We start from the raw sequence: 23,190 nt of genomic DNA, 5'->3' as shown, positions 1-23,190 counted from the left end.
TATATTAATATATTTTAATTGTTAAAGAAAATAATAATAAAGAATATTACCGTTCGGCGGTAATAATTACACATCGCAACCATTTTCACCCGTTAAGCACATCATGAGAATCCGAATGTGCGTCGTATAACGCCGCAGGGGACGATGTGGGGTGAGGCTATGGGACACCATTTGTGGCTTTAGCGTGATATACTTCACGACTATGGAAGGTTTAGGAAGAAAAACTAAAATTTCAAAAGTAATTATATCTAAATCAGACATATTATTTTGTAGTATAAATGTTAAAAGACTAATGTCCACACACCAATAACATCCATCATCCATGGTTATTAATATCGGATCCTATCTCTGTATATATAAGATTAATATTTTAGAATTAAACCGAAACTGGACTATTTTAAAACAATGTTTTAGTCTTTTTAATAAGTTGTATAACAATGTTCTAGTCTTTTTAATAAGTTGTATTTATGTGAAATTTTCGTTAAATATCTAAATTCAAACATCATATAACCGGCCAATTGTGCGACATATCTTCCAATGGGGTCCATTTTTTCGATGTTGTAACACCCTAAAAAGTCGCAGCGGAAATACGAACTTAAAATTTTCTTTCATTATATTCATTCTAACATACTTAGAACTACATTAAATCACTCTTTTACATTAAATACATTAATGCTTTCTATAAATTTATACAATCTGACATACGTATATTAAATTACGTGACCACGCACCCACACGTACAATCCACGACTTGACTCGATCTTCGACCGCTTACGCTTCGTGATGAGAATTCACAGTTCTGTACAACCTGCAGACACCACGTACAATCACATTATTAGTAACTGGTGTCATCATACATAAAATTTAAACACGCATAATTAGGCGTCGACATATCATGCTTTCGCTTATGTTAGACCCTTCATCCATCATTTAAACCACCCGCATTGGATTTCGGTGTCTACCTTCAACTTCCATCACAAGTATGCCTGCATTTCCATTTCATTCTCAATAGGAAAACGATTAGCATCATTAGATTTCATTCATACGAACATATCCATGTATACACATAACAAGTCTCATTCAATTGTACATATAACTAAATTCCAAATTCATGCATACATACCCTTTCTATCCGTACATGTACTTACAAATTTACATTCTACACATATTACTTGTAAATCCTAAACACACCCATCTATACATGTAAATTTTATACACATAATTCTCCATACTTACGTGTTCATAGTCATACTCTCCTATGAGTCCCAATTGCTTACTTACAATTATACCCATACCTACGCATATAACTACTTATTTCATCTTTATGCATAACATCATCACGTGAGATTCCTTCTTACCTATACTAAATAGAAACTAATTCTTAACTACTTTCGACTCATTTACCGTAAACTTACCTTATTACTTCCATTGTCTCATACTTTCTCACACATTTCACAATAATCATCATACTACAATACATTTTACATCTAAAGTGTAAGTCCGGGATTCACTTACCTTGCGCGCCCGTATTTGCGTTCGCTTATTTGATTGAGTCTTCGTAGCCCGTTAGCCTTCAACGCTCCCATCCATTTTGACATGATTCCTATACACTCATGTCATTACATTCACATTCTTATTAGCATATATGCTTATACTTATGAACAACCATATCAAATTCACATCTAACACACGACCTACATAAAGCATACTCAATATCATCCCTACATAATCTTCACATGAACTATTTATGTTTACCCATTACTTGCATACAATTTCACTTATTATTGTCTTTTAGACATTTCATCAAACACTTGGCGTGCGTACTACTTCCTAAGCATAATGTACAAGTGTTTTAAGCATGTTCTTCCTTATTTCATCTTATGAACTATCACATTCAAACAAAATCTCATAATCATAAATTTCACTTCAAGTTTAACTATCTTAGTCTATCATACAACACCTTATACCACACAAGATTACACTATAACATCTTCAAGTTCATCATGATCATCATCTTCACACTCATGCAATGGGTTTCATTCTAAATCACCCAATTACTTGAAATTATTCATAACACAAGTTCTATTTGGTGTTTCTAACACCTCTACATGCTTAATTTCATACAATTTCATGGATTGATCATAACCCACTTCAAACAAGATCACCAAATCTAAGTTTTAAGACATACCTTATGATCCCCTTGTGAAGGTGATCGTTAATTCATGCTCGGTTGTGAATTTGGGCTTCGTTTAGCCTTTCAATTTGGAGATTTTGATGAAGTTTAGGGTTTTGGCTCCATGGAAGCTTTCCCTGCTCGTTCATGAACACACACACAATGTGTGTGTATGTGTGTGTGTTGTTTCTTTTAACACAACAACTTTCAAGTTGTTCACTTTGGTCCCTCATGTTTCGTTTTAATTAAATAAGGCTTCAACTCTTCCCTTACTACTAACGAGACCAATAATCAACTAGGTTAACTATTCCTAATAAATCCTCATTTTTCAGGTTAACTTTTCTCATTAACGGTACTTTACCCGTTTCTTAATAGTAACCGGGTCTAAATTACCAAACCCGTTTTTGGGGTGTTACAGGTGTTCAAAACCCTCTTATAAGAATCGAACCCAGTATCTCATGATCCCTAAGCAGTGACGGACCCATAATTTTTTTTCCAATGGGGTCCATTTTTTTCGGTGTTCAAAATTTTCATAACAAAATGTTAAAATTTTCAGGTCGGTCCTCATTCGGGTCTTGTCAGAGCAAGGTTTGAATTTGATTTAAAAAATATGAAAAAACAGAGTGTACAAAGATTGAACTTATTGGTAAAGAGGGGGTTTACCACTATATCAGCTTTCCTTTTCCTTCTATGTTTTCCACCTAATTGTATTTATGGGATTTTTATAAAATTTAATATACCGAATCTACTAATTTTTTAACCGGGAACCCCGACCCGCTCTATGTGGGTCCGCCCTTATCCCTAAGCCTTGTCCCACCCAAAGATGTCACTAGACTATAATGCCATAGGAAACATCGTACTTTTAATAACCTTAGGGTGTAGGGAATGGTTAGACACTTTGAATATGTAAACTCCTAAATCACTCAATCACATAGCGTCATGTCAATTGTTTACCTAATGCTAAAAAACGTTGGGGTGGTTTACCTAATGGGGTTTAGATAAATATTTAAAAAAAATGTGTGATTGGTTGAGAAGACATGGACCCCACCACACACCCCTCTCTCTCTCCCCTTCCCTCCCTTCACCAAGTCGGTGAACCTCCACCGATTTCTCCCCCAAAATCGGTAATATTGAACGGTTAACAAATGTGACGGTGGTCACCAGTCGGTGCCGACCACCTTTACCGACTCGACATCGTATACCCTTACCATCAACAACTTCTAATGTAGAATGATAATAATTCTAACAACCTTAAACTATAACAACCACCTAAATAACCTTAACATCAACAACTTCTATTGTAGAATGTCAGAATGAATGATAATAACCTTAAACTATAACAACTACCTAATTTTTACAGAATGATAATAACTCTAACAACCTTAAACTATAACAACTACCTAAATAACCTTAACATCAACAACTTCTATTGTAGAATGATAATAACCTTAAACTATGACAACTTTTTTTTTTTTTTTTAAATTAAACTTCATTAAAACAAACCTTCGACCTAAACGGGCAAAAGGCCAACAAACAAACGCCCCCGACCCAAACGGGCAAAGGACCAAATTACAACATATACAAGGGATATATACACCAGTCCTTCCAACTTAGATATTTACATGAAGATCTATACTTTAACCATTCAAAACCTCTCGATTTAATCTCTATCAATATATCTTGTGTGCTTCTCCTGATCTGCTTGAAAACCAACTCATTCCTGCTTTTCCATATACACCAACACGAGATAATAACCAGCCCACTGATAATCTTTTTTGCCTTTTTCTCCCCCTGAAAAGAATTTTGAGTATCCAATAAATCTTTGAATTCAAAAGCGAATATCGGGGGAATTTTACACCAAACACTAATTGCCGTCCACACCCTTATTGCCACCGAACAAGGTGTGAACAAATGATCCACAGATTCCTCATACTCGTCGTAGAAAGGGCACATAACCGATGCAATCTCCATGTTCCTTCTTCTTAAGTTGACTCTGGTAGCAAGCCTATCCAAATTACCTCTCCAAGCCATAATATTACATTTAATAGGTACCTATTTGCACCACTTGAAATTTGGGAGTTGGTTGTTTCCCCTATCATGAATTAAGGTCTTTTTAACTGAATTCACCGAGAAGCCATCCTGTCTGTCGATGCTCCAAATCCAAGAATCTCTATCGTTTGACAATCTAACCTTGTTGGTAGCTTGTATACATTCCTGTCATTCTTTAAGTTCCGTATCAGTTGCTGGATGTCTTACCCATTTCCAAGCGAAGACACCATTTCCCTGTCCTGAATCAATTCTTTCCGAAACCCTGCAAGATTTAAAAGATTCCAAAACAAACAGATGTGGCCACCGTTCCGCGAATGGAAGATCACCCATCCAGGTATCCATCCAAAAACGGATATCATCCCCAATACCCACTTTACCCAATATAACCCGATTTAATCTTTTCCCATTTAAATTCAATTTGGAGATCAGTTTCACGATATTATTCCAACATCCTGCATACTTACCGTTTAAAGGAAGGAAACTTCTTTGAATGTTCTTACCGTGACAAGCATCCACCACTTTCCTCCATAAACATTGAGATTCGACCCTGTATCTCCAGCCCCACTTATAAAGAAGCGCCTCATTGACTTCTTTTAGTCTGCTAATACCCAACCCCCCTTTTTTCTGGGGCCAAGTAACCCAATCCCAAGCAACCCAATTCATTTTATTATTATCATTAGATCCCGCCCAAAGAAACTTTCTCATCTTCACTTCAAGAATCTTAATAATACCAACCGGAGCTTTATATAAAGAGAAGTAATAAACAGGGAGAATACTACCTAATTTTTACATGATCTGTCTTTAATTATAAGTATTACACGGTTATTTTGTTTATTATTAATAAAACATAAAGAATAAAGTATAAATGAGTTATATTTATTTTATTTGTCATTAAGAACACTTAAGTTTCTTTTTGTGTATCTTACCTAATACATAGTTACCTAACACACAAGAAAATCTCCAGTTTATTATTTAATTAATTTAATTAATGCTGTATCTTTATAGAATATAAAAAATCTTATGTAGGTTAACAAAATCTTTATCTTGATAAATTAGCAACTTTTGTTGCATTGTGGTGTTGTACCCCAAGCTTAGGGAGTTTTTCGAAAAAAAGTTTTGATTTTTAACTTTTAACCCAAACATTTTCATATTTTGTATTTTAACCCCTTTTAATTTTTTACTTTTAATCCAAAGTTTCTATCTTTTATAATTTAACACAATACTTTATTATTTTCAACTTCTCTCACTATTTCCATTTCCATATTATAAATTAGCAACTTTTTGTTGCATTGTGGTGTTGTACCCCAAACTTAGAGAGTTTTTCAAAAAAAAAAAAAAAACAAACTTTGATTTTTCACTTTTAACCCAAACATTTTCATATTTTTTTTTATTTTAACCCTTTTTAATTTTTTTTTACTTTTAATCCAAAGTTTTCTATCTTTTATAATTTAACACAACACTTTATTATTTTCAACTTTGGTCCCCCATATTTTTTTATCTTTAGCAAGTTTTACGTTTCGTTCTAAATTTTGCGAGTTAACATGTCGTAGCGTGCATGTGAGGTTTGATGTGTGTAAAATGCAACATATAAGTTACATCAATTATGGCGTAAAACTAACCATTTTTTAGTACTAATGTTGGAAAAAGTGTGTTTTTGTCTTCCTTTTGTATTTTCAGAATTAAATGAGCGTAAATGAACAAAAGAAGCAAAAATGCAGCCAAATCTAACATAAATACAAGAAAAAGAATAAACGTGGCATGCCCGACCACTCGACAGCATCTTCGCAAGCAAAAACAAGAGATCAGAAGGATGAACACGGCCCCGTACCCTGCGGACACGGGGGCGTGCTCAGGTGTCTGCAGAAAAGATAAAGTTGTAGAAGTTTCTGTTTCCCAACACGGGAGCAAGCCCAGCTCAACATGGTCGTGGTCAATGCTAAGATTCGCAGAATCCAAGTAAATCTTGATAGTACAGATACGCTTCAGCACACGGGGACGTGCCCAGCGGACACGGGGGCGTGTGGAGCTAATACAGACAAACTGCAATTAATGAAGAAAGAGAAAGTGGATGGACACGGGGCCGTGCCCAATGGACACGGGGCCGTGTCCGGGCTTCTGTGCAGGCTATAAATAGAGGTGTTTGGTTCACTTCAAAGGCATCCCTTGGCAAACCATCTCTCTCCCACTACCCACACTCCACCACCATTACAACCCACATCCACCACCATCATCCATCATCCATCATAGAGTGTGTGAGGTAGTCTTGGGATCCAAGATTGATAGTAAGAGTTCTTGACAATCAAAGGCCATGTTTGCCTAAGTCTCTTACATCACTTGGTAAAGACAAGCATTTAGTGTAATACTTTTGATTTTTAATCTTTTCGCACTTTTTATTTGGTTTTGTATTAATGACTTTAATAACTAGTTTCTTATGTTGAAGGTGAAACTTCCTTATCATTTGTCTGTGGTGTCTTGGCGTTATTTTACTGTCTATATAAAATAAAAGATTTACACCATTCATATCTCTACGGTTTATATAGAGATATGTTGGCTACCTGGTCGGGGGGTTAAGGGAATGGTTTGGTAAGGTTCTTGCCTTGTTCAGTGTATAGATCATGCAAGGACCTGGGTCAAGCTTACTAGGACCTCCTTCAATACCCACTGGTATTGGATGGCGAGGGTGCGAATGGTTTGATCCCCTCATATGTAAACTACTATTAAAACATTAACCCGGCTACCTGGGATTGTATCCCTGCTGACTCAAACCACTTAGCCGAGGGTAACGTCACCTTCAAAAGAGGGGCCTACCACATTACGCATTAATAACTTAATTATTTATCTTTCAATATTCCGACCCTTTAAAGATTGTATTCTTGCTGACTCAAACTACAGGGTTGAGGGTAACGTCACCTTCAAAAGAGGGGCCTACTACTATAACTAAGATAATCTCTTAAAAAGTGTAAAAGTGCGGAAATTATCAAAGGTTACACTAAAGGCGAGTCGGATCCAAGTGATTCATCTTGTCTATATGTTTTTATTTTATTTTCATTTTCAGTATTTTTAGTTTTTTTTTATTTTCATGTTTAAAACCTTTTTCTAAAATCTTGATTTGATTAGACGTTGAGGATAAACCGGTATTAAAAGATCTTGTGTCCTTGGACGACCTCGGTATCTTACCAACGCTATACTACGCTCACGATGGGTGCACTTGCCCATATGTGTGTTTAGTGTTAGTAAAATATCGTGTTTTATAAATTTAAAACTTGACTAAAGTGTTAAAAAGGGCTAAAAATATAATTAAACTTATATAACACACCGCACACATCAAATTTAACGTTTTTTGCTCTATTTTTTTATATTTGACAGACCCGTCGCAACGTGTGAATTTTTTTTTCCTTTTGACAAGTTCGCCGCAACGGGCGGGTCCTAGATCGACTAAGTTATTATTTTCTATATTTTACGTTTCTGGTTAATTTCTTCGCATTAACACACTATAACGGGTGTGTGTGGTTCAATGATTTTAAATCTGCTTTTCGTTCAGTGTAATTTTTCCCATTTTATCTATATTATTTTTACGATGTTGAGAGTCGATGCTGTTGTGGCAATGGTGCTACTTGGCACGGTTTTACGAACGTTTTTAACCTATTAAATTTTTTACTAATATTTTGTTTCGGTTTACCCTTATACTTCCTTTACTTAAAAACTATTTTTACGTGCATATTTTATGTACGGGTAGGTATAAATATGATTTGTTCTACATTCCGACCTAAACTTTTTTTATAAACGGGCCAGGTCAAATATAATACGTTTTCGTTTAAAGAAACCATTTTTACGTGCATATTTTTATGTACGTTTTGGTATAAATTCAAGTTGTTCTACGTTTCGACGTAAACTTTTTTGGGAAATGATTCAGGTTAAATATAATATTTTTCGTGTTTATTTTATGTATGTTTCGTAAAGTTTTGTTTCGAACCGAGTGGAGTCAAATTATGGTTTCTTTTTCTCCCTCTTTTTCGAAAGCTCTAATTAATCTCTTTCGATTACATGTGCAGATTTTCCTTCATACTCATTACGTTTTCTATGTATGAGTTAGGTCACATATAATACGTTATGATTGTTCGATATGAATTTGATTTAATTTACGTTTTATCCAATCACAATGCTTATACATGTTAAACTGATTACAACTGGATACGCCGAAATGTGTGTTTTCATATGGTTAATGCATCATATAACGTTTGGACCAATCAATTCAATATTTACGATTTACCCGCGCCGCAACACGGGCGGGTCTTAATCCTAGTTATTACTATAATGAATACAATCTTCACAATACAGAATAAAAGGATATAAATAAACGAAGTGGGTTTTTTTAAATATTTTCATTAATCGATTAACCCAAAAAAGAAGAATACACAAAGCTCATCCAAAATCATCATATAATTCAAAGACAAGACGCGTCATTGCAGTTAACAAGTGAAGTGCATTTGTTCTGAAATTAATAGGAAGGAGACAAATATAGTAAAAACAAATATAAAGAAAATACTAATATATATATATATATATATATATATATATATATATATATATATATATATATTGTGTTTAATTTGGAGTGTTTTAACAAAATACAAAGTACAAAACTAATCAGGTTTGAGTTAGTCAGTGGTGAATCTAGAAAATCCGTATAGACGTAAAGTTTCAAAAAAAGGGGGTAACGAAATCGAAAAAATATCAATTTTTTTCAAAATCCGGAACATCAATTTACATTACCGTCGAAGCGTCATCGAAACGTCAAGAGACAACGAATGTTACCCCTTGTAACACTATAGGTCCGCCCATTGCTAGTATAACTTCTTATTAAACTTATCCACTATAACACGGCCTATTTAATAATTATAAATAGGTGGTCTCTTGATCCAATTAATTATAAGGTTTTATAAAAGTTACTATTTAAATTTTAGAACTGACTATTTTTATAGTATCGATACTTAAAGAGTTAAAGTTCTAACTACAACTTTTAATGTCTCATCTTACATCTTTCAAACCCTTAATTTCTACTTAAAGAGTTAAAGTTTTAACTACATTTTTTATTGTTTCCTCTTACATCTTTCAAGGGATTTTTACATATTTCCCCCTCCTAAGCCCCCTTATTACGTATTTACCCAAACAAAATAATCAATTACATATTTCCCCTCCCTAACTGATATATATTACATATTTCCCCTTTTCATTAAAATGACCCTTATTTATGACTATTTTACCCTTAATGAACTAGTAAATGAATATTTACATATTTCCCCACTCTAATATGTAAAACCAATTACATATTTACCCAATTTATGTATTATCACCCAAATTCTTCTATACTTCGCCTCTGTTTACAATGATAAAAACACAAAACCAAAAAGTTCATAATAATAAAAACATAAATTCCGTTCATAATAATTTCCGTTCAAAAAACATAAATACGATACCAAAAATTCGAAATCAACCGCTCATTTTGACTAATTACTTTCACGTCTTTTTTGTACTTTTTCCTCGTCCCCTTTTGCTTGTTGAGGCTTGTTGTTGAGTAGGATCTTCAGGTGCTGAGTTTTTGCATATCTTTTCACGGTGTCCATACTCACCACATCGTGGACATTTTTGTCGTTTTTTAGGCTCGTCACCTGGTCTAATTCTGTTCTTTCTTGGTCTCCCAGGTGGACGTTTGATTGCAGGTGGGTATATCTTCTCCTCGTTATCTATATGCACCCATTGATCCTTTGTAGGCATTGGAGCAACTTCTAAAGCATAAGCTAATTTAAACTTCTCAATAGTATAAAAGGGATCAACATACATGTCCCAGTTAACATCCCTTGTGAAAATAATAAAAGCTGTTGCATGCACACACGGAACACCTTTTACCTGCCAAACCCGACAAGTACACTTTCTCTCATCAAGGGAAACTTCCCAACGCTTGTCCTCGTATTTCACCTCAGCTCGATTTTCACCACTTCTACAAATTTCATATGCACCCAATTTCTACGTACAACAATCAAAATATTAAAAAATCGTTAACCTACAATATATTTGAAATATACATAAAAAAAACATTATACGAACCTTAGAGATTTTGTCGAGGTAAGCCTTAGTTTTAGGTACCAAGGTACCCTTCCATTTTTTTGAAAGCCTCCTTTTTTTGTCAAATCGTACCATAATCTTCTCTCTAATGGAATCAAGTAATTCAAGAACCGGTTTATAACGCACCTCACCTATCCACGCATTAAATGACTCCGAAATATTATTTGTAACATAGTTACACTTTGATGTCTCCCCAAACCTACAACGACTCCATATCTTATTGTGATTCTCATTAAGATAAGTAAGTGCATCTTTATTTGCTCCAGCAATTTCATTTAACAGTCGATCATGCTCGTTTACACAATAGGTCTTTGCAGCTCGCCATAAATTTCTTGTGAATAAATCACCACGAAAACGCTTCTTGAAATTACTAAATAAGTGCCTAATGCACTCTCTATGCTCAACATTAGGGTAAACTTGTGTAATTGCAATGTCTAAACCCTTTTGCATATCTGATGATATAACTAGTCCGTTAGGTGTACCAATTGCTTTCTTAAGTAACTCAAGAAACCATATCCATGAGTTCTTGTTTTCAGATTCAAGTACACCATAAGCCACCTCATCTTCTTCATCATGAGCATCATCTGTACTAAAATTTACTGATTCATCCTCCTCATCTTCTTCATCATGAGCATCATCCGATTCCCTATAAAAACATATTTAAAATGTATCTAAACATATTTAAAACGTATCTAAACCAATATTTACCTTTCTTGCACCGAGCTTGTCTCGACATTATTATTCATTGTCACATAAATGGTTAATTCTTTCTCAACTTCGTACATACATTAATAAACCAACAGTAATAATCGAACAGAAGACATTAACAAGCATAATCGAACATCAGTAATAATCGAACAAAAGACATTAACAAGCATCAGACATTAACAAGCATCGAACCATTAATAAACCAACAGTGTAATTTCAGACATAAACAAATATAAAGATGTAATCGATGAACATTAGTAATAATCGAACAGTAATAATCGAACAGATAAAGATGTAATCGATGAACATCAGTTACAGTCCGAAAAAAAACACAGAATCGATGAGGAAGATGAACGATTTTGAAGAAGATGAACAATTGATGAATAAGATAACGATTTTGAACAAACCTAATCGATGAAGATGAACGTCGCTGGGGAGAAGAAACGATGAACGTCGCTGGAGAGAAGAAACGTCGTGTAGGGGTTTGAGGGTATACGAATGGGGATTATTACCAATAATAAATTTGAGGGTAGTTAGGTAATTTCTCAAAAAAAGGGGAAATATGTAATTGATTATTTTGTTTGGGTAAATACGTAATAAGGGGGCTTAGGAGGGGGAAATATGTAAAAATCCCATCTTTCAAACCCTTAATTTCTAAATATGTTATTCATCACTTGTAATAGTTGTTCTCACTTCCGTGCTCTTCAATAATTCACATTTGATTGCTAACATGACATTATTTTAAATGTGTTGGGTACAAGTCTTTGATTATGTGTTGGGTAGAAGTTTTGATCGAAGAAATATATAGGTTGTATTCAGGTTCATACACTCACTTAATTCACCTAGAAGGCTGGGTCTATTCGCACACGCTGTTTGTCTTTTTGCACATCCAAAGCGCCTCGCTATGGCCAAAGCGGGGCGCTTTGGCTTTGGTCAACAGACAAGGACTGACTTCTGTCAGTCCTTGTCTGTTGACCAAGCCAAAGCGCCCCGCTTTGGCCATAGCGAGGCGCTTTGGATGTGCAAAAAAGACAAACAGCTTGGGTTGGGGTTTATTTGGGTTGATGTGGGTTAGTTTGGTAGGGATTTTTGGTTGAATTAGTATGGTAGAGATTTTTGTAGTAAAAAAATTTTATGTGAGATTTGCCGTTGTGAATGGGAATTTGTTTTTGAATGATTGAATGTTGCCTTTTTTGAATTAAAACGTTGTTTATTTTATTTTATTAAATTTGCCGTTATAATTACGTCGTTACGTCATTATTTTTACAGAAGGTGTATAACATAAGTTCAAGTTCAACGAGCGTTAAATAAAACGAACACGTTATTTGTTTTTGAATGATTGAATGTTGCCTTTTTTGAATTAAAACGTTGTTTATTTTATTTTATTAAATTTGCCGTTATAATTACGTCGTTACGTCATTATTTTTATAGAAGGTGTATAACATAAGTTCAACGAGCGTTATATAAAACGAACACGTTAAATAAAATATACAGAAAGCCATAAGAATTAAACGTGATGTAAATAGAATATTAACTGCAATATATATATATATATATCAGTTTGTACATACAATACACAACAAAAAGGTACAACTGAGTACATAATACATAACAAAACACTAAACAAACAAACTAAATGTACTAATCCTCGTGCGGTGGGGACGGTGGGAGGGGACGTGGAGGCAACGCAGCGAGCTCTCGTAGCTCAACGAGCGTCTGGACCATCCAGTCAATGAGAGCGCCCTGACGTCTGAGGCGCCGGTCGAAGTCCCGAGCCACCTCACGCGCTACCGGAGGTAGGTCAGCGTAAACGTGCTGCGGGTACTGTGGAGGCTCAGGAGAACTGGTGGTACGTGGACCTCCTCGACCCGGTCCTCCTGCGCCGGATCATCCTGAGCCTGAGGCTGAGGCTGAGGCTGAGGCTGAGGCTGAGCCTGAGCCTAAGCCTGACCCTCAGGCTGATCCTCAGGCTCATCGATGCCCAGAGCCTGTCGCTGAGCCCGCCGAGTGGCCTGCTGAACATCAGGAGGGGCTAAGATCCCAAGCCTCACCTCAATAACAACCGGGATGACCTCCGGCAACTCCACTGGCTGAAAAATCAGCCCGTCAGCACCCCTGAACCGCAGACCGACATCAAAGGTACGGGTGATCTGCATAGCGGATACTGACGCGCGGCCCAACCTGTGTGGACAGCAAACTCCCGCACACTCATCTCAAACTGCTGACCGGCCAGACGGAATGTAACCTCGTGTACCGGAAATAAAGGGTCCTCCACGTAATCCGCCGGATGCGGCGCGTATGTAAACGTAGAGCAAAACTCGTACGTAAGCTCAGGGTACGAGTCCTCCATCGCTAACTCAAATAGGCGCGACCAGGGAGTATCTAGCCCAACTATGTCACGCGCCCGCTCGATCTCCCCCACGGTAGATAGCAGCTCCCAGTCTATGCCTACGTGCTCCCCAATCGGTATGGTGCGCAACCTAGCGCATCTCCCCCTCGCCCGCGACCCCACCGGAAACTGAAGATACGGACATGCCGGCTCCTCCTCGTCCCCCACCAATCGCTCATCAATATGCTCAATCTCCTCATCGGATAAATCCATCCCTGCACGTTGATCAATTAAACAAATATTAATAATTAAACAAATAATAAATAAACAAATAATAATAAAATAATAATTATTAAACAAATAATAATTAAATAATAATAAATAAACAAATAATAATTATTAAACAAATAATAATTAAATAATAATAATTAAACAAATAATAATAATTAAACAAATAATAATTAAATAATAATAAATAAACAAATAATTATTAAACAAATATTAATAAACTAATAATAAATAAACAAATAATAATTATTAAACAAATAATAATTAAATAATAATAAATAAACAAATAATAATTATTAAACAAATAATAATTAAATAATAATAATTAAACAAATAATAATAATTAAACAAATAATAATTAAATAATAATAAATAAACAAATAATTATTAAACAAATATTAATAAACTAATAATAAATAAACAAATAATAATTATTAAACAAATAATAATTAAATAATAATAAATAAACAAATAATAATTATTAAACAAATAATAATTAAATAATAATAATTAAACAAATAATAATAATTAAACAAATAATTATTAAAATTAATAAACTAATAATAATAATTAAACAGATTATTTAATAAAACAAATTAAAAAAAAATCAACATGAACCAAAGCGCCCCGCTATGGCCTCGGCGCGGCGCTTTGGTTCTTCATTCTGAAGAACAGAAGCCAAAATGGCAGCGGATCAACCTCAAAACAACAACAATCAAGCCATAAAATTGAATGAAATGATACACGAAAGATTAAGGGCTTTAGATCTAACCTTTATGCGGCTGAAAAGCTCGGAAAATCAACGAAAATGGCTCGAGTGTGTGTAAATCGCACTTTGTGTGTGTTTTTTGTTGTTTGGGTGAAGTGAGGGGGAAGATGCCCCGCTTCAGGGTATAACGAGGGACCAAAGCGCCCCGCTATGGCCATAGCGCGGCGCTTTGGTCCCAAAACGCTGCGTTATGGGCATAGCGGGGCGTTTTGGTGTTTTTTTAAATTTTTTAAAATTGTATTTAATTAACAAACGGGCCAATAAATAGTCTAAATTTGCCGTTTTTTCTTTTATACATCATTTTTTAATATATATGGACTATACGGCAAGTTTCGGATCAAATCGGTTACGTGTGATGTCTTATTCCGTTATCTCGTGTCATTTAGGTTTGAAATCACAAGTACTCCTGTGAGAAGTGTTATGTGTAACAGCCGCCTACCGTACATGAACATGACTTATTTTTTCATTAATTGCAGTATTATGATGTATATTGTCATTTCGGGTCGTACAAGTGCGTATTGAATCCGATTGGGTCGTGTCGGTGACATTCGGTTTTTAACGTGATGTAACGCGTATATTGAACAAACACAAACGTGGTTATTATTAAACACATTTAAGATACACAAACACAAACGTGATTATTATTAAACACATTTAAGATACATCGTGAACATATGGGATTGCATTAAGGTCGGGGGCACGATACGTAAGCATTTCGTACGTGTCGATCTGATCCCTGTATAATGTATTCCAGCCTGCTGCGCGCTCTGTTCTGTTCGATGTCCAGAGTAGGTTTGGGGGAGGCATTGGATAACAACCTTCAAGCTCTACATGTATGAAATGCCCCTTGTCGACGAACACAACCGCAACTACCAGCTGAGGTTCCTCAGCTTCGTTTGGGCCGCCCAGCATAGGGAAAATTGTATCGCTCCCACGAATGTCGAAGGTGTGAACAATCACACCGTATCGTTGGGCAATAAGAAACCCCGTCTCAGGCATCGACATGTAATTTTCGATACCTGCTCGTCCAAAATCGATCCGTTTAACCAGCGCATCATAATGTCCTACATTTTCCGGATCGAAAACCTGCCTCCAAAGCGATTCGTGCATACATAACTCCTTTAGAAGCTGTTCCCGGATCTTCAAATATGAATTTTGTTTCAATCCTAACCCAACAGCCAACGATCTAAATCCACAATGACCATCTGGTTTCACGTCCTTTATTTTAACGATGTATGGATGGATCACGTTGGGAATCTGAGATGCGTAGTTGCGGATCGCTATATCCGTCTTAGGACCGAGCTTGATATTCGGGAAATCAGGGTGTAGGTTGAGCGGTTTGGTATTCTTTCCTCTGCAAGAATCTTCGGCTGATATGTACGAGCTGTGACGGGGAAGATCGTCTGAGGCATCGACCCAAGTTTCTTCTGACGGATTGTAAGAGCTTTGTCTAGCAGCTTCAACCTTTCTTTCTTCCTGCCTTTTCAATGTTGGTCGACCACGAGTTTTCTTCAGAACAGCAGGAGGTTTTTTGTTACTGTTCCCTGGATTGAGGATTTGCTGAAACTTTTCAAAGAAGCTCCTTTTCACTTGAGGGGGTGTTGGATCGATCTGTTTTTTCAATTTTTCAAATTCCGCGTCTACATCAATATCCTCTATTTTATTCCTTGCAGGCTTGAAGTCAAGCTTCTTCCAAAACACGTCTATGTGTGTGATCCGGATTTGCTGACCTGTGGATGAAAACAAATTAGGTGGCAAAATCATAACGAGAAAGTTCAAAAATAATAATTACCTTTATTTTCCAACTTTTCCAAACGACAGGCACATGGCAAACCACAGCTGGTAAAAAGTTGGCAACCACAGCTTGCACCGTAGGCTCTCAACCCGTCTTCCTTACGCTTTAGTTCCATACTCAAAAGCTCAATCGCATATATTGAAACCTTTATGAGAATATATGCAAGCATGGGCTGCTTCTTGTGGTGCGTCATCACTTTTCGGAGGCTTGTTTCAAAGGTACTTCTAATCTCGGCGTATTGTTTAGCAACAACATGATCAACATACAGTACAAGTTTATCCAGTGTGTTGCGATGACTTGGAAAGTGACTTTTTAATGTTGCATGCATGCTCTCAACCCTGTTGGTCGTAGTCTGGCGAAAGTTGATAGTTTGGTTAATCCAGCAAGATACAAACTTTTCACGGTACGGATCCAACCAGGATTTCTTCATATAATCATAAACCTCTAAAATTAAAAAACGTAAATAGTCAGTTTTTGTTATTATATAAAATTTGAACATAATTATGTAAGAAATACTCACGTTCACGGTCAGCTTCTTTCAGCTGTGCTTCAAAGTTTTCCAAGTTATACATGTATATTTCCTCGGTCGTGGACTCGCACAATGTCCAAAATGTACGTACGAATTCTTTCCACTCCTTGTCAGAGAATTTCTTCTTGCTGTTCTTATTAATATTTTGTTGAATATGGAACCGACAAAGATACTTATGCGCTTTTGGAAAAACTTGTTCACACGCGTTCATTAGCGCAAAATCCCTGTCTGTTAAAATCACGCGCGGTTCCATACATCCTGCCAGCATAGACTTGATCCTCTGCAACACCCATAGGTAGTTCTCTGACTTCTCGGCGGAAATTACAGCACAAGCAGCCGTAAACGATTTGTTTGTCGACGTCATGCCTACGACCTGAACAAATGGCAGGTTGTACATGTTCGTTTTGTATGTGGCGTCAATCATTAGCACATGCGGGAAGGCACACCACATAGTGAATGATTTTTCGTGAACAAAGAAGACGTCTTCAACTTCGTTCGATATCTCATTCGTGCGCATGTAATAAGTGTAATTTTTTTTATAAGAATGTTTTCAAGTTTTTGCATCGGAGACTTACCGACATTTTTTTCGGCGTTGATCTTCTGAACAGCGTTGTGTATATCTTTCGGAATAAGCTTTCTAGCCGGATTGTTTTTTGTCAGCGTTCGCCAAATACTTTGGTTGCGAATATCTTGCTCTGCCAACTCCTTAACCAGTTTTTTGTCCTCCGAAGAAAGCCTTCTCGCATACGCGTGACCCTCGAAGTTTTCAATAGGAGTGTGGTTATGCTTCGCCTTCGTCACCTCGATCCTCCAAACACTTCCGGATGATTCCGAAAACCCGATCATCTCGAACGGGCAGCCTATTTTCTTGCTACCCGTTTTCCTCTGTGTAGCTACACTCTTATGCTCCCCACCAAAAGTACATTGAAACCAAATCTTGTAATTCTCTCCTCTTTTATTCGACCTCTTTGTCACAATGAGGTAACCATTGTCTTTTGCCGTGTCTTGTACCCAACGCACCAACTCTTTACGTGACGAAAAGGTCCGCGTTGTATCAAACGAAAATGTAACCGGGTAACAACCTTCCTCGTCAACAGACACATCCTCCGGCTCACCATCGTCACCGAGATTCGAATAGACTTGATGTTCAAAGCTCTGTTCACAACCGTAACTCTGGTTTGGATAACACTCCTGCTGTACAAAGCTTTGCTCGCCACCGTAACCGAAATTCGAATAACCTTGTTGACAACCGTAACTTTCGTTTGGATAACACTCCTGCTGTACAAAGCTATACTCGCCACCGTAACCGAAATTCGAATAACCTTGTTGTGCGTAAGGGTCCTCCACAGGGGTATTCAAATCCAGCTGCACCGTGTTATCACGATAACGAATGCCAGATACAACCTCTGTCTCCCTCAAGTTGGACGACACCGGTTTCTCAAACGAGTCAGAAATAGCGGTCCCCTCGTAAGAATCAGGAACAACCGACTCGTCAGAATAATCACCGAAAAGATAGTTACTGAACCACGACATCGTTTTTTCAAAAAATTTAACTAATAGAGCAAAGAAGATCGACAGAAAACAATTCGAGTGATGAATCTGTTGTCTGGCCAGTGATTTAAAGCCAGAATTTGGGATCGAAGCGCCGCGCTATGGCCAAAGCGCGGCGCTTAGGGTTCACGGGACGACTGAAACCTAGGAAGCTTTATGTCTGTCAGTCTGTCACTCAGTCAGTCATTCGAAACCTCGTATCACCTTTTGTCGCCCTAAGCGCCGCGCTATGGCCAAAGCGGAGCGCTTAGGGGTGTGAAAATTATTTTGGCTGTGTGTGATTAGCATGATCCATTCTTTAACACAACAAAACATAAATCTACCAACCCAATATGATTGAGTTACAATACTTCTTGCCCTCACTATGCTTTAAATGCTTGATTATCTTAAAAATATAAGCTAAAATTAGCAATTACCTGTCTTAACTCTAATTAATTAAGCCTGGTCTGCCATAAATTTAAGATCACATGGACAGACAAACTTGAAATTATTGGATACCACTGCCCTTTTTTGGGCACAAAATCCCATGACTTATATAATATATTTTAAATAAACAATTTATGATTTTAAAGAAGTAAACTAGAATTAAAAAATGAAAAACTGTTGCTAGATTTAAAACTGATTTTAAGTAAAAAAATCATATCCCTAAATTTAAAATGTGGATAAGTTTGAAATCTTATATTGCATTTTCAATTTAAAAGACTGGACACAAAGATACTTACAATTTAAAAGACTGGACACAAAGATACTTACAATAATGATTATGTGTGACAACGGACTAACGACAAATGTTTAATTATGCATTATATTCAATGACGATCGAAGTTGTTTCTATATAATGATACGAAAAATATCAACATGGAGTATTAAGATCTGTGATTATTTCATAGTATAACAAATGTCACTAAATTGCATCCAAAATTTCAGTTAATCAAGATTATAGCAATACATTTTTGTTATATATTTTATAACAACCAACTTGTAACATCTATTTTTAACATGTATATATAGCAACACGTAATGAAGAAGTTTTGACGTGTTGGAACGCAGGCTTTTGGCATTCGTCGGTAGGAACCATCATTTGGCATCTGAGTAACGGACTTCCGGTTAAAGGGTAGAGGTGACTATGGAGGTAGAGCAAGTTGAACACATTTGTGTTCCATGAATCTTGCAAAAGATTTATGTTTTCGTTAATTACATGTATCCTAAGATTTTTCTCGGAGCAATATATTTTGTTGGGAAAAACGTGTAACCAATCACAAACGATAAACTAAAAAACGCACAAGTTAATTAGGTTGATGTTCGAAAGTCTCCCGAACTACTATTTTTCCTTATATAAAGCTCCAGTTGAGGCTGTTGGTGCACTTGTGTCTGTACTTTGTCTGTATTCTGTCACGATGTAAAACGATGTCCTTGTTAGTCCTGTAAGTTGACCAAGTCAACCGTCCTCCTGGTTTGACTTGGTCAAACAGTTAGAATTATAGTTGTAATTGTCTGTCTCGAAGGATGAGAGATCGAAGGATGATGTAGATCCTTCGATCTCCTCGAAAGATATGCTTCGATTGATGGACCTCGAAAGATCATCTTTCGAGGTCCCTGTGAATCATTTGATGGCTTTGTGTTCGATAGATGATCCTTCGACCATCTATCGGATCCTTCGGACAAGACAATCTGTGCTGGGTATATATATACCCATGCAGTGTGTTTCAAGTCAGTTAGATGCACACAGAAGGATAGAGAGACACTTGAGAGCATTCTGTCCGAAACACACACACACACTTTGAGAGTTTGCAAAACACATTTGTGAACATTGTGCTTGTAACCGGAACCTTTCATTCGCATTAATACAAGTGGTGTTAATCGGTGAATCTTTGTGTGTTTGTATTTGTGCTTGTTTCATCCCGGTTTGCTCACTAGCTTGGATTCCGCACTTGCTAGTGGGTTAGTATAACAAGGTTAAGGTTGAACCTCATCCTCCGAGAGGGACCTACAAGTGGTATCAGAGCCGTGGCTCTTTACCTTGTTTAAAACCGGGTTTGTTCAAGTTCTTGGTGTGTTTGGACACTTGGTTTAGCACCCGTTTTTGGTGGTTTTCTTGCATTTTTAAACATAAAAACGTGTTCTAAACTAACCGGGTGTGTGAAAAAGCGGGTTGGGTAACTTAAAACTTGTTTTTAAGGAACTTGGTGATTTCCGGCCAAATTCCGGTCATAATTCCGGTGACCGGTTTCTGGATAAGGTTTTCCTTTTTGGGCATATTTTATTTCAAAATCAAAGTTGGTAGGAAAGGTAAGGTCTGCCATATCCTTTTTGCCGAAAGTTGACTTCACCAACCCATCACCTTTTCACCAACCTATCACATCAGTGTCAGTGTGTCAGTAGGGTTCGAAAGATATCTTTCGACATCGAAAGACAATCTTTTGATCAAAGACAGCTCGATAGATAAGCATCTTTCGAGTAGTCTTTCGAAGTCTAAGCATTATCTTTCGTTCCAGGAATCTATTCGAAGGATAGTTGTTCGAAAGATAAGGATTTATCTCGAAAGATAAGGATCTTTCAAGTGTGAATCTTTCGAAATTTTGAATCTTTCGAAACCATTGCTCGAAAGTCAACAGTGATCTTTCGAACACTGTTGATCATTCGAACAAGTGTTGATCTTTCGTTTGTGGTTTGTTTATAGTTAACAAGTTTCTGTGTTTCAGATCTTTCGTACCAGGATCTTTCGGCTGTGTGTGATCTTTAGGAATATTCATTTTTCTTATTCATCATGAATCCGAATTGGTGGAATCCGGCTCCAGACAGTGGAAAATATACAAGTTCAGGTTCCACTCCCTCATGGTGGGGTACACCGGCTCCCGATAGTGGAAAGTACACGTGCACAAGTCTATCACCTTCATGGGCCGAGTCTCCGGTGTCTACATCTTCACAAGCATATGCCATATCTTCAAGTCAATGGGCATTAGTATCGAATCAAACTCCGAGCATCCAAAGTATTTTATTGAGCGAAAGCGAAAGCGAAACCGGAAGTTTGAATCGTCCTCCAAAGTTGATGCATCTAAATGAATATCCGGACTGGGTTGATAGAGTCCGTACATACGTTCTTGGTCAAAACACCGAACTGTGGATACGTTTCACCACAGATTTCGATCAAGCTATAGAAGTTGCTGCTTCAGATACTGCTACGTTTGCCGATCTTCCTGAAGATCAAAAGAAAACGTATGATCTGGAAAAGAAAGCATACGCCATTCTCACTCAGGCGTTGAGCAAGGATATCTACCATCAGTTTGTCAGTTTCAAGACAACTAAGAAGTTGTGGGACGGGTTGAAGACCAGAGGAGTAGGGAATGAAGCAACACGTCAATTGCGTCATGATCTGCTCAAGAAAGAATTCGACTGTTTCACGTGCATGGATAAGGAGTCTTTGGGAGACATGACAAGCCGGTTTTATCATTTGCTTACTGAGTTGAATAATTTTGGTGTAGCAACAACTCAAGCAGAAGTGGTGAAGAAGTTTGCTGATGCTTTGCCTCCCCAATGGAGCAGTTTCTTGGAAATCCTAAAGTATAACGGAGTGTTGAGAACTACAAATATCAACGACTTCGTGCAGCTTTTGGAAAACAAGGATCAGGAGGAAACATTAAAGGCGAAGAGAGTTCCATTGCCACAAAATCCAGAAATGTATTATGGAACTTCCAGTACTTCGTCTGCAAGAACCGGTCCACATGCTCCTCTACAAACGGCGTTTGTCACAAGCACGGATATGTATGGCAATCCGGTGCAAGTTCCTGTTAAGCCACCTCCCACCACAGACATGTATGGAAATCCAATACAACCACCTCCTCCTCCTCCTGCTCAACAACAACGTGCATGTTATGGAGGAACATCATCTGCTGGTCAGCAATCAAAGCCAAGTACAGTACAGCTCGATACTTCAAGCTTCTCTAAAGTCAGTGTAGAAGTAGCTAAGGAACACATGGAGCTGCTTAACACTGTAGTGAGCGCGTACTGCGGGTTAATAGAAGGTCAGATTGGCAACATTAATCTGACACAAGAAGATTATCGGCAGATTGATAAAGAAGAGATGGACTTGATGGATATCAAGTGGGCCTTTGCTAGTGCTGTGAGAAGGGCAAAGGATTGGATGGAAAGTACTGGCAGAACCAGCTTGGAGAGTAAGAGAGACACCAAGTATGGGTTCGATAAACAGGCTGTAAAGTGCTTCAACTTTGGTGAACGGGGTCACTTTAAAAGGGAATGTACAAAGCCAGCACAGCACGGGAACCAAAACCCCTTCAGAAACCAAGGCAACCAGCAGAACCAGAACAGAAACAATGAGCGTACATTGGTGCCTGTCAACAACCAAACCAACCGGGCACTTGCAGTTCAGGTGGATGAAGGTTGTGACTGGTCAATCCAGTTGAGTGGTGATGCTCCTGAGGGAACAACATGTTTTGCTCAAGTTGTGAAGGAGTTAGTTCACACCAGTGGTGGAGAATCTTCCGCCAATGGTGGTGAATCTTCTGAGGATGAAGACTCTTCGGGTTATAGCAGGAGTGTTGATGAAGAATCATCCAGTTCAGGCGATGATCATGTGGGTGAGACATCAAATGCAGCAATCGATGCAGATATTGATGAGCTTTTGGAGGAAGTTGCAGCAGAAACTCAAAGAAGATCTATTCAGGTGGATCAAGCTGCTTATGCTTCATCTTCTCTCCATTCAGCCTTTATGGCTAATGTCGACGGTTCATCAAGTCAGGTATGTGTCGATGAACCCACTGTTATTACTTGTGATGAATGTGATAGATTGCGTGCTAGATGTGCTGATGTGGAGAAAAGTATGTCTGAGTTGCAAGACAAACATGATGCTTTACAAGCT

At 37.3% G+C, this 23,190-nt stretch overlaps 1 long non-coding RNA gene across 1 annotated transcript; it reads right to left on the bottom strand.

Annotated features, from left to right (window-relative positions):
* Nucleotides 1-591: 591 nt before the first annotated feature.
* LOC110907654 lies at nt 592-2,324 on the bottom strand. Its single transcript, XR_002573972.2, has 2 exons — nt 2,189-2,324; nt 592-1,603 (listed from the first exon to the last, which is right to left on the bottom strand). It is a non-coding gene; the product is annotated as an uncharacterized LOC110907654 (long non-coding RNA).
* Nucleotides 2,325-23,190: the final 20,866 nt, after the last annotated feature.

The sequence above is a fragment of the Helianthus annuus genome, chromosome 2, assembly GCF_002127325.2.
Source record: "Helianthus annuus cultivar XRQ/B chromosome 2, HanXRQr2.0-SUNRISE, whole genome shotgun sequence".
NCBI classification, from domain to species: domain Eukaryota; kingdom Viridiplantae; phylum Streptophyta; class Magnoliopsida; order Asterales; family Asteraceae; genus Helianthus; species Helianthus annuus.
This window is presented reverse-complemented; position numbering and strand designations above follow the sequence as displayed.